The following is a 13,035-nucleotide window of genomic DNA, read 5'->3' on the forward strand; positions in this document are numbered from 1 at the left end:
GCGGGTGGGGCGAGTAGAATCGGCAAGACTGGCAGTGCCGTGGGGGAGAGACCAAGTGAGGTGTGCCTTTGGGTCCGAGAAACCTTGCCGAGCGGCTGCCGCTGCCGGGTGGCCTGCGGCTGGGACAGGAGGCAGGGTTCGAGGCTGACCTGGGCTTTGGGTTTCAGGAATTGAGGAGCTAGCTGGGCCATTAACAGGTGGCGTGATTGGGAACAGGATGGGCTTGCAGGAGAAATCCTGGGGCTTGACTTTAAGCATGTTAATTTTACCTGTGATAGGGCTTTTAAAGTCACTTCCCAGGGCAGAAAGTAACCTAAGCACTGCTGGGATCGTGGGGCTCTCCCCATGGAAGGTTACGTGGTCTTGGTTTCAGGGTCAAATTGTAGACAATTCCCAAGTGTGACTCCAGGCAATTAGTGAGTGAGTCTTGTTTTGTTTTTTAGCAAAGAACAAACTCCTTTCTTTAAAAAAAAAAAATTAATTTTGTTTGTTTATTTTTTTGGCTGCATCGGGTCTTAGTTGCGGCACACGGGATCTTCGTTGAGGCACGTGGGATCTTTCCTTGCAGAGCGCTGGCTTCTCTCTAGTTGCAGGGCGCGGGTTTTCTCTCTAGTTGAGGCGCGTGAGCTCAGTAGTTGTGGTGTGAGGGCTTAGTTGCCCTGCAGCCTGTGGGATCTTAGTTCCCCGACCAGGGATCGAACCCACGACCCCTGCATTGGAAGGCAGATTCTTTACCACTGGACCACCAGGGAAGTCCCTGGGTGACTCATTTAAATCACCTTGGAGGATCCATGGGTATGTGATATTTTAAAATATGTACTTGGAGGGAATTCCCTGGTGGTCCAGTGGTTAGGACTGCACACTTCCACTGCAGGGGGCATGGGTTGGATCCCTGGTCGGGGAACTAAGATCCTGCATGCTGCACGGCACGGCCAAAAAAATAAATAAAATAAAATGTGTACTTGGAAAAACAGAGTACAGAAAAACAGAAGTTGCCCTCCCTCCCTAATTCCCAGTATCTCTCCATAGGCCCCTACTCGTTTTTCTTGTGACTTCCAGAGGTCTCTGTGCATATATGAGCGTGTTTGACCCTTGTCTTCACACAGACGGTGGCGGTCTTTGCCATCACAAAAGTCTGTGTCGTTCTTGCTGGTGGCCCACAGTGTACGCAGTCCATACCACTCAGCCTGCTGGTGGACATGTGTCCAGCCTGTGATTTTGCACACAACGACCAGCCCTATACATCCTTGTCCACGTGTGAGCATCCCGAGATGCTGACTCGGTGGTCTGGCGGGTTTCTAATGCCTACCTAATTCTGACAGCCCCTGTCCGCCGTAGAAGCGTTTCCTTGCATCCCTGCCAGTATCATATGACTATGCCTAGTCCCCCACTCTCCACAACATCAGGGAGCAAACCTGATCTTGGGGCCGGCCTTCTTCTGGGTCTCGTGCCCCTTCCCTGAGTGGGGAAGCACACTCAGGAAAAAGTTAGAGTCAGGGGCCTGCATAGTCGGGGTCTCAGCTGTCAGCAACTGAGACTCAGTCTGGCTGATTTAAACAGAAGAGCAGGGCTCCCCTGGTGGCGCAGCGGTTAAGAATCCACCTGCCAATGCAGGGCACACAGGTTCGAGCCCTGGTCTGGGAAGATCTCACATGCTGCGGAGCAACTAAGCCCGTGCGCCGCAACTACTGAAGCCTGTGCTCTAGAGCCTGTGCTGCGCAACAAGAGAAGCCACCATAATGAGAAGCCCACACACCTCAACGAAGAGTAGCCCCTGCTCAAACGAAGACCCAACACAGCCAAAAATAAATAAATAAAATAAAAAACAAAAACAGAAAAGCTCTGTATCCCCCCGATGCCGGAGGGCAAGCAGACACAGCCAAAAATAAATAAATAAAATAAATTAAAAAACAAAAACAGAAAAGCTCTGTATCCCCCCGATGCTGGAGGGCAAGCAGAGCCTGAGTTGGTACCTCTTTCCCCGGCCCCAGCCCTCCTGGCTGAGGGACGAGCTTGGCGGCCCATCATGCCAGCCTTCCCCGGCTGCCCCGCAGATTCCCACATCGGCCAGCATGTAAGATGTGCACAGGAATCAACCATCCAAGAAAACAGTGGGAAAATCATTTAAGCGTTTTTTTTTTTTAATTGAAGTGTAGTTGGTTTACAATATTCTATAAGTTGCAGGTATACAACATAGCGGTTCACAGTTTTTAAAGCTTACATCTAAGCAGTTTTGATCTGTGTGTATTGAAGCTGCAGTTTGAGAGGGTCTAAGAGGGAAAGCGTTACAGGCTGCTTCTGGAAACGGAAGCCACTCTGCAGATTGAGTTGGGCAGACGTTTTCCACAGGACATGTGGGGCTTGTGCATTGTTGGAGGGGCCTAATAACCTGGTTTGGACTGGGTCTCCTGGAATGACTCCCAAAACAAGACAGAACTGACCCCCCGCAAGGCACCTCCAGTTGCTGATGCTGCCTCTGGAGCCGAGAGGGATGGGAGGCCCCAGGACCCCCAATAGCCCCACACTTGGAGATGCGTTCTGGCAGGCCCAGAGCTGCGTCCAGGGTCAGGGATTCCGGTCAAGAAGCCACCCACCACCGGACCTCCCTTACAGGAGAGACTCAAATTTGTCAACTCATATCCGTCAGCAAGTGCAGCCAGGAGCAGCAGGAAGGAGGGCACCTCCCCGCCACCCCCAGTCACGCAGAGGCAGCAAGCAGGAGGGGCCCACGTCTTGGCTGGGGCTCGGGCCTCCAAGGAGTCTGGCAGATGTAGTTTTTAACTTTCCAACGTTGCTAAGTAGGAGGGTGGAGTGAAGATTGAAAGGGCCTCCCTACCAGTACTTAGAAACATGAAATCACTCCCCTCTTTCATCCAACTAATTTGATCCCTTTCATGTCCCTCTCCTGTCTCCCTTTTACAGTCAAGTTTTACTTTCTCTTTAGAATTTTTTGTGTGTTTATATCAGAGAGGATACTTGCATCTGCATTTTGCTGAGCAGTTGATCACTTTAGCCTGCATTTTTTTTAAGATGGATTTCTGATTGAGATATAATTCACGTACCACGAAACTCATCCTTTCAAAGTGCACAATGCAGCGGTGTTTAGTAAATTCACAAAGTTGTGCAACCACCAGCACTACCTAATTTCACCTTTTTCATCAACCTTGAAAGGAAACCCTGCATCCAGCTGCTGTCCCAGTCCCCTCCCTCCAGCCCCTGGAAACCAGCATCTACTTTCCATCTCTGTGGATTTGCCTGTTCTGTGCGTTTGATATAAATGGGATCATGAGATACGTGGCCTTCTGTGTCTGGCTTCTTTCACTTAGTGTAGTGTTTTTTTCAAGGTTCATCTGTGCTGTAGCCGGTGTCAATATTTCACCCTCCTTTTTCTGCTGAATAATACTCCATTCTATGGCTCTGCCACATTTTGTTTATTCATCAGTTGATGGACGTTTGGGTTGTTTATATTTCTTGGGAATTATGAGTAATGCTGCTAAGAACATTTTCATACACACTTCCATGTGGCTGTGTGTTTTTAATTCTCTTGGGTATATACTTAGGAGTGGAATTCCCGGGTCATATGTTAACTCCTAACAACTCTTTTGTGGAACTGCCAAACCATTTTTTTCAAGAGGCTGCATCACTTAATTCCCACCAGCAGTGTATGAGGTTTCCAATTTCGCCATAGGCTTGTGCACTTCTTGTTACCTTTTTTTTTTTTTTTTTTTTGGCTTGAAACAACGCAGATTTATTATCTTAGAGTCATGCAGGCCAGAAGTCCAAAATGGGTCTCATGCGGCTAAAATCATGGTGCTGGCAGGAGGCTCCAGGGGAGAATTCATCTCCTTGTCCTTTTCAGCTTCTGCGCACATTCCTTGCCTCACAGCCCACAGCCAGCAGTCGTACCTGTCCAGCCTCTTGCTTCTCTCATCTCCTCTCCTACTTCTTCTGGAGTCAAATCTCCCTCTACCTCCCACTTGTGATTACATTCGGGGCTCACACGGGCTCATTCAGAGCTATCCAAGATAAACATGCAGTTACCTTTTTTTTTTTTAAACAATATCTTTTTAAAATTTAATTTATTTATTTTTGGCTGCCTCGGATCTGCGTTGCTGCACGCGGGCTTTCTCTAGTTTTGGCGAGCTGGGGCTACTCTTTTTTTTGCGGTTCGCGGGCCTCTCACTGCTGTGTCCTCTCCCGTTGCGGAGCATAGGCTCCGGACGCGCAGGCTCAGCGGCCATGGCTCACGGGCCCAGCCGCTCCACAGCATGTGGTATCTTACCGGACCGGGGCACGAACTAATGTCCCCTGCATTGGCAGGCGGATTCTTAACCACTGCGCCACGCGGGAAGCCCTACCTGACTTTTTGATTCAAGCCATCCTAGTGGTTTTGGTTTATATTTCCCCGATCCCTAATGACGTTGAATATCTGTTCATGGGCCTATTTGTACATCCTCTTTTGAGGCATATATGCAAGTCCTTTGCCCATTAAAAAAATTTTTTTTAACTGAAGTATAGTTGATTTACAATGTTGTGTTAATTTCTTCTGTACAGCAAAATGACTCAGTTATACACATATATATGTACTTTTTCATATTCTTTTCCATGATGGTTTGTCACAGGATACTGAACATAGTTCCCTGTGCTATACAGTAGGACCTTGTTGTTAATCCATCCCTTTGCCCTTTTTTTTTTTTTTTGCGGTACGCGGGCCTCTCACTGTTGTGGCCTCTCCCGTTGCGGAACACAGGCTCCGGATGCGCAGGCCTAACGGCCATGGCTCACGGGCCCAGCCGCTCTGGGGCATGTGGGATCTTCCCGGACCGGGGCACGAACCCGTGTCCCCTGCATCGGCAGGCGAACTCTCAACCACTGCACCACCAGGGAAGCCCCCCTTTGCCCATTTTAAAATTATTAGCCTTTTAACTCTTCAGTTGCAAGTTCTTTATTCTGGATACAAGTCCCTTATCAGGTATATGATTTGCAGCTATTTTCTCTCATTCTCTGGGTTGTCTTTTCTTAGTGATGTCATCTGAAGCACAAGTTTTTAATTTTGATGATGTCCAACCTATTTTTTATGTTGTTACTTCTGTTTTTGGTGTCATAAGAAACCACTGCCTAATCCAAGAACCTGAAGATTTGCATCTGTTTCCTTCTGCGAGTTCTGTAATTTTAGCACTTACATTTAGGCCTTTGATCCATTTTGAGTTCACTTTTGCATGTAGTGTGAGGCTGTGGTCCAACTCCATTCTTTATGAAAGCAGCTCCTTTGCCCCTTTCTTGTTTGCCCATTTCTGTTCCCCTCTAACCTTAAAAGAACCTAATTATAGAAATGAGACCACTAGGCAATTTAACCTAATTCCTGACTGATGCTCTCCTGAATGCACACATGCCTTGCCTAACCTGTTGATTCTTTCCCTAGATTAAAAGAAGTCAGAATGAAGAATTAAGCAGTTAAAAAATGACCAGCTCTCTGCCCCCAGCAGCCCCCTTAGCAATCCTGCAGGCAGATCACTGAGGCAAGATAACATCTGAAGAGTCAGGCAGTGTGCACGCAATGGAGAAGGACGCAGAACCCACCCTCCTGCCTCGATGACTGCCTGAGATTCTCCCCCCTTTTTCCCTTTAAAAACTGTCATGGCTGAGCAGAATCCTCGGAGTTGATCTCTGGACGCGAGTCCACCTCCTCCCCAGACTGCCGGCTTTTCTGATTAAAGCACCTTTCCTTTCTCCTGACTCTTGCTTCCCGTTTATTGGCTTTGAGCAGCGAGCAGCCGAAGCTGAGCTGGGGAACAGCTACCAGTGGACACCCCGTCTCCCCGCACGGTTTGTCTGGTTCTGAGGGGTGACTTCCTCGGCTCCCGCCCCCTTTCTGCGCCGCCTCCTCACTCCGCCCTCCGGCTGACCCTTCCTCGGGCTCGGCCAGCCCGCCTGCCCGCCCCTCGTCCCGCCCACAGCGCCGGCAGCCGACCCCGCCCCCCCGGGATGGGCGGCCCCGGGGGCTTCCGAGACCTCCTCCGGAGGCCCCAGCCGGCGCGCAATAGGCGCTGCGGCGGGAGGAGCGAGCGCACACCCGCTCCCTCGTCCTCGCAGCGCCCCCAGGGCAACCTCCGCTCTCCACAAACCCGGCGCCCGCTCCGCCGCCGGCCCATCGGCCCGCGCCCTCGCCTTGCCGGTCTAGCCCTCACCGCCGTCTCCACTCCTCCCGCTCCGCCGACGTCACGCCGGGCGCCAACGCGCAGCTGCGAGCGCGGGGCGCGCGTCCCTTCCGGCTCGCCATAGCAGGCGCGCCGCCGCTTCCTCCGGCCGGGCCCCGGATGTGTCGAGCGGAACGGTGCCTCTGGGCCCGGTCCCCAGCCCCAGCCCGACGTGGAGGAGCGCGGCCCAGACCCGGGGTAGGTGTGGGCGCGGCGGGGACAACGGGCCGGGGGTCTTATGGCCTGCGCCCCGGCCTCGGTTCCCCCTGGAGCCGCGGGGGCCCGGGGCTCCGGGGAGGGAGGCCCCGCGCGGCGCTGGCTGTGGGACGGGACGGGCTCGGCGCCGGGACCGGTCGGCCGTGAGGCGGGCCGGCGGCGGCCGGGGGCGCTGCGGGCCCGCTGCGGGCCGGCCCGTTCCTCCCGGTGAGTGGGCCGTGGGGCCGCGGGGCGCCTCGCATTGTTTTCTGTGCGTGAGATTCAAGTCAGGTCTGTTGCTTTCTTTTGGTCTCGTGGTCCGGGTTCGATGCCCGACCCTCTCCGCAGCATGGGGATGGCGCGGCTTTGCTTCTTCGCGCGAGGTGTCCCGCGCAGGTGTGGGCAAAGGTGCTGAGGGAGAGTGACTTGTCAGACGCGTCGGCCGGGGAGCCCTGCGGCGCCGCGGCGTGCGGCCGCCTCCAGCCCCCCTCCCTCGCCCACTTGCAGCTCTCAGCTGGCTAAGGCTTGTCGCCCCCGGGGTCTTCGCGTTGCCCGCACCCTCCGCCCGGAACACCTTCCCGCAGAGATCTGCCGCCCACATCTCTGCTCAGACGCCACCTCCTCAGTCGGAGAAGAATAACCTAGCAGCGGGCTAGTAGTGATTATCCCGGGCGTTATAGATGAGTTTTATTCTCTTCGCTTATTTGTATTTTCTGGTGAATTTTTTTTTTTTTTTTACCTGATATGTGCAATAAAATGGTTTTTGTAATTTTTTTTTAGCGGAACCAATGAAATATAAATATGCTTTCTGAATGGTTGGAAAAAAATACATCTTAAAACTCTAAATCATTCTACCACCCAAAGATAAGCACACTTAGCAGTTTCTTTGTGGCCCCTTGTTCTATGCGTGTAATTTTTTTTTAATAATGGGAATTGTACAGTGTAATTCTATGTGCTTTTAAAAACATGTAGTTAGCATGATCAGGTGCCATGAAGTCCTCTACAGCAGTTGCTGTTAGTGGAGTAGTATTAGTGAACCGTCATCTACTTAATTTCTTGTGTTGGATCCCCTCTTTCTTGCCTATCCCAGGCCGTGGCTTTAATATCCTTGTGTTGCCTTCAGTTTATCTTCTTTTCAGAGTATTCTCATCAACGTACAGCCCCTCCCTCCAGCTACCGTTACCCTTTCTAGGGCTTAGCTTCCTTTTATACCAGAATTAGGAAGAATCGCGAGCTCCCTATCACTACTTCCTCTTCTCATTTCTCTTGAACGTTGGTTCAAGCTAAGCTTTTGGTCCCACCTCGCCTCTGAAACAGCTCCTCTTGGGGTTAGGTGACACCATATTGCCAAGTCCCCCTGTTGGCCGCCTTTGACTGGGCCTCCCATGGCTTCCTTGAATCGCTGTGCCCTGGTGGCACTGGGACACAACTCTGTTGATTGTCCTTTTACCTTGATGGTTGCTCTCCTCAGCCTCCTTGCTGGTTCCTTCTCATCTCCCTAACTTACACAAATTATAAGGCCTCGAGGTGGTCCTCTCACCTCCTCTCTGGTCTGTACACTGGGTGATCTCATCCCGTGTCACGACTGGGTCACTTGTCAACACATCCTGAATGTGTTTCTCCTGGCAGGATCTTCCAAACAGCCACTTTTACATGTGTGAAACCTGCTTATACACTGCTGCATCTCAGTCAGAGGCAGCGCCATTCTTCCTGTTGCTCAGGACAGAGCTCCTTGTGTGGTCTCTGCGTTCCTTCCACGTTCCAAATTTGATTGGTCGGCACTTTAAAAATTGATCTCAAACCTGACTGCTTCTCACTGCCTTCTCGGCTACAGCTGTCATTTAAGCCCCCCGGGTCATCTCGCCTGGGTTATTCCAATGACCTCCTCCCTGCTCACCTGAGCTGAGCTGCTCTGCAGTTGACTCTGAGCACAGATTCGGGTGATGCACTGCTTTGTTCAGAGCCCTCCATCGTTTCTCATCTCCCTCAGAAAAAAAGCCAAAGTCCTTAAGGCAGTTTATGAGGCCCCTTGTGCCCAGGTCCCTGCTGCCCCTGTGACGTCATGTCCTGACCCCATTCGTTGTCACCTGGCTCCTGCCACACCCAGCTCAGGCCTGGGCACACTTCGGCTCTGCCTGAAACGTCAGGTCCCCACGTGCCACGGGTCTGCCTCTCACTGAGTTCTCTTTTCAGCAGTTCCCTCCTCAGAGAGGCTGCTGGATAACCCAGAGCCTTGCCCACTCGCCCGCGTGCTCCATCCCTTACCCTGAGCTGCGCCACTGCACTGATGGTCTGGCACTCACCGCTTTGTGCGTTGGGGCAGGAGCTATGCTTTGTTCGCTGTCATACACACAGTGCTTCAAATCGTGTCTGATGGCGTACGTGCTTAATAAACATTTGTTGAGTAAATAAGTTAATGAACACATTCCTTTCTAAAGCAGGTGGATTTGGTAGGGACCTAGGCATGCAAGCGTAATTAGAAATTGTAGGGGTTGCTGAGGAATAGACTTCGCATGCTCTCAGAGGAGGGAAATTGGCTTTTCTAGTAGAGACTTAATGCACGAGGTGAGGTTTGGATTTCGTAGGTAGAAATGAAGAGAATTGAATTTGACTCCTGCAGTTGGAGATGGGAGCTCCGGAGGCCATTGAAGGAAGGGTTCAGCTGCTGGATCTTGCATTCAGGGGGCCCTGGGTGAAGTTAGACGTCCTGCACAGGCAGCGTGGTGTCCTTCACGTGGACCATTCACCGGGGCCGTCCGTCTTATGTCTTGAATTCTCTCGTTGGCATTCTCTCTGCACTGCTACCCGCACCCCCAGGGTCCCGCGTTCCCAGTGTGGCGGCAGTGAGCGCCTGCAGGGCGAGCAGCTGACTGAGGCTGCGGCCTCACATCTTGCTCTGGGGCTGCCTCTGCTCCTCAGCCCCCTGTACAGGGACTACGCACCGCTGCCTTTCAGAGTCAAGACCCTGGCCCTTAGACTTTTCTTCTGCGTAGAGCATCCTTTGGGCCTGTTATCTCAGCCCCACCCCTTCTGTGTTTTTTTTTGCTTTGTTCTAACCAACAGAAATTTTTATCCTGTTTAGGCGCACTATTGTAGAAATAAATTTAAAAAATCATTTATGTTCTGAGTGAAAGGGAAGGTCTTTGCATATCCTCACTTTGCTGTTTTACTTAGCTTTTTTTTTTTTTTAAATGTACGTTTGATAGTATTCACTTTTTGGAGTAGAATTCAGAGAATTTTGACAGATGTGTAATTTCCATGACAATTGGGATACAAAACAATTCCTTCCCTCCCAGCAGTTGCCTTGTGCTGCCACTCTGTAGTGAACTCTTTCCCCAGCCCTCGGCAGCCTCTGACCCGTGAGTGTGTGTTTTCTGTGTTTTTCAGGATGTCAGCTACAGGAACTCACACAGCGTGGAGCCTTTTGAGTCTGGCTTCTTCCACTGAGCGTAATGCCTTTGAGATTCATCCAGGTTGCTGCGTGTACCAAGAATGTCCCTTTTTGTGGAGTAGTAGGTCCACAGTGTGGATGGACCGCGGTTATCCATTCACTCGTTGAAGGACATTTGGATTCTTGCCAGCCTTTTAATACAAGTAATGAATGAACAGTTTACATTGCATTACAGTCAGACAGTACAGAAGCACCCCAAGCATGACGAGGTTCCTCTTTGCTCTTTCTCCTCATTCTTGACTTCCCCAGACTGACTGATTTGGTATCCATTTCTTTATTTACTTCTAAATTTAAAAAAAAATTTTTTTTTTTTTTGGCCATGCCACGTGGCTTGCAGGATGTTAAGTTTCCCGACCAGGGATTGAACCCAGACCCTCAGCAGTGAAAGCACCGAATCCTAACCTGTGGACCACCGGGGAATTCCCCGGTATCCATTTCTTTTCAAAGTGTATTCTTGTAAACAGCATATAGTTGAGTCTTATTTTCTTAATCTAGATTGTGACTTTAAGATTTTTATTTGATATTTGGTCTATTTAATTTTTTTAATATAAATTTATTTTACTTATTTTTGGCCGCGTTGGGTCTTCATTGCTGCACGCGGGCTTTCTCTAGTTGCGGCGAGGGGGGGCTACTCTTGGATGTGATGCGAGGGCTTCTCATTGCGGTGGCTTCTCTTGTTGCGGAGCACGGGCTCTAGGTGCGCAGGCTTCGGTAGTTGTGGCTCACGGGCTCTGGAGTGCAGGCTTAGTAGTTGTGGCGCACGGGCTTAGTTGCTACACGGCATGTGGGATCTTCGTTCCCAGACCAGGGCTCGAACCCCGGGTCCCCTGCATAGGCAGGCGGTTTCTTAACCACTGTGCCACCAGGGAAGCCTCTGTTTAACTTTTAAATAAACACTTTGGAATAACTTTAGATGTACAGAAAATTTGCAAAAATAGGTTTCTTTCTATATATTAGAAGCTACATTCTCTGTGAGGGTGATATCTCCCACAAGAGGATCAGAATTGGTTCTTGAGAGGAAGGTGAGAAAAAATTAGGTATGACAGTGGTTTGTGGCATCCCAAAGAGTCATAGTACTTCCCAGATATACAGCATAGCTATGGTTTACAACTTCACGGGGGACGGTCGGGAGAGAAATGCCTAAATAGGCTTCCTAGGGGGACAATGGGGAAAAAAAGGTTGAGAAATAGCAGCAGAATAATGAATTGGGCGTTTGTAGCTTTATTAGCTGGTGTTTAAGGAAGCACTTCTTCAGTTTGTCTTGAATGTTCCTCTCAAGCTAAGATAGATCCCACCTGGCATAGTACAGGGGGCGCTGGCCCATCGGGTTAAGGACCCACCACCAACACCATGATTTTAATCAGAAGGGACGCTGGGGACATGAAGTCTGGGCTTCCGTTTGCACTGCAGCCCCAGAGAGGTCAGGCCTGTGTAGTAGCACATGGTGTAGTGCACCCTTAAAACCGAGTTTTAAAACTCAGTTTAGTCCATTTTATATCTTTTGGAACTTACGTATTTTAGGAACTACTGTGGAACCTTCATAACCTGCTCTGAGGTGGGAGAAGAATGAGTGTTTTGTTAGCCAATAGGACTTTTGTTAAGTGGCATCTGGTGTTACCATCTTAATAGATGCTAACATTTTACTATGAAAAATTTCAAAGATACACAAAGATTGAAAGAATTTTATAGTAAACACCTAGATACCCACCACCTAGTTTTCTATTATTAACATTTTACTGACCTGCTTTATCACACATCCATCTATCCATCCATCTTTTAAAAATTTGGGGGAGCAATTCAAGATGAGTGAAAGCATTGTTTTTAATGTGTTTAATTTAAGCCTCTTTTTTACTCCCTCTCGCAGAGGTAGTTGGTCCATTTTGGGGGTGTCTATCAAGTTACTTAGGGCCGCACAAAGACAACTTATATAAAAAGCCCTTGAATACAGGTTACCAGGGAGTGGAGGGCAGAGAGCATTCTCCACAGAGGGGAGTTCTGGAGGGCGGCGGTGCTTTTTCAGGGAAAGAGAGAGGGTTCACGTGGCTGCACGTGGGGTGTCTGGGGGTGAAGGTCCTTGTGGTGTAGATGCCACCGCTCTGCTGATGGGAGTCAGTCTCCATCCCCGCCTGGGCTCCCCTGAATTGCTTTCTCACAAAACTGAGATGTGGTGGTGGTGCCTGGAGGCCGCGGACCTCAGACTCCCCCGGCCGACGCTGCCTGCGTTTCAGCCCCGCAGAGGCCTGCTCCGTGTGGTGACGCGGCCCCCACGGTGCCCTGAGTGGCGTCCTTCACCCTGGCCTTTCTTAACCCGCCTGTGCCTGTTACTAGGCCTCCAGTCTTAACTCTGCAGGTTTTCTAGAGTGTCAGTGTGTGTGCAGCAGCGTCTCTGTTTGAGGAGAGCCTCAGGTTGAAAGGAGAAGCTTTACTTAGTCTTGGATTTGTTTGTAGTCCCATCGCTGACTTGACTTTGAGATACAAATGGTGTTAAACGATGGCATGAGTTTATTTATTTCAAAGATGGAGATGAAACCGCTGAGAACCACTGTCCTAAAATCTCCTAACCTTTCTCTCTGTCTTCCGTCACCACCCCGGGCAAGGCTGTGTACATTGCTGCTTGTTCTGCAGAGCTCTCTGCCCCTAGTTTTCCTCCATTCTGCCAGGATGTCATTGTTTTTAGGCCATTTCAGGAGACAGGAAATGTGTTTTAAGGAAAAACCATGAGTTGATACTGACTCCCTCTTCTCATCCAGCATCATGGAGTTGATCCGTGCCTTCCTTCCCCGTTCCATTGGTGATTATTTTGTCCTTTCCAGAGTTAGATTTGCTTCTGTTTGCGTTCAGTTTTAGGGAGCTCTTCATCCTTATTGATTTAATTTTGCTTTTTGAACGTGTAACACTTTAACATGATTCTAAAAGTCAAAATGATATGGGATGGTGTACTCAGAAGCGCCCCTTCCTCCACTGTCCTGCCAGTCTGCTTGCACCCACCCCCTTCATTTCTGGCTTATTCTTCCTGAGTTCCTTTTTTGCAAAAGTAAGCAGGTATTTATGGGGTGTTATTGCTTCCAGACTCTTTAGTGGACATAACTAGGAAATATATTTTTTAAGAAAGAAATATATATATAGATATGTATGTATCTGCTTATTTTTATTGGAATATAATTAACATACAACATTATATTAGTTTTAGGT

At 49.8% G+C, this 13,035-nt stretch overlaps 1 protein-coding gene across 16 annotated transcripts in view; it reads left to right on the forward strand.

Annotated features, from left to right (window-relative positions):
- Window positions 1-6,022: 6,022 nt before the first annotated feature.
- EP400 (E1A binding protein p400) overlaps window positions 6,023-13,035 on the forward strand; it is a 113,378-nt gene continuing 106,365 nt past the window's right edge. For 7 of the 16 annotated variants that reach the window (XM_067701260.1, XM_067701263.1, XM_067701259.1 and 4 more), the window contains exon 1: window positions 6,027-6,395. The gene's annotated coding sequence lies outside the window, so the exon portion shown is untranslated. Of the gene's footprint in view, window positions 6,396-9,779; window positions 9,987-10,084; window positions 10,106-13,035 lie in introns of those variants that run through there. The other 9 variants (XM_067701272.1, XM_067701268.1, XM_067701269.1 and 6 more) reach the window with 4 other exon arrangements.

The sequence above is a fragment of the Pseudorca crassidens genome, chromosome 12, assembly GCF_039906515.1.
Source record: "Pseudorca crassidens isolate mPseCra1 chromosome 12, mPseCra1.hap1, whole genome shotgun sequence".
NCBI lineage: Eukaryota > Metazoa > Chordata > Mammalia > Artiodactyla > Delphinidae > Pseudorca > Pseudorca crassidens.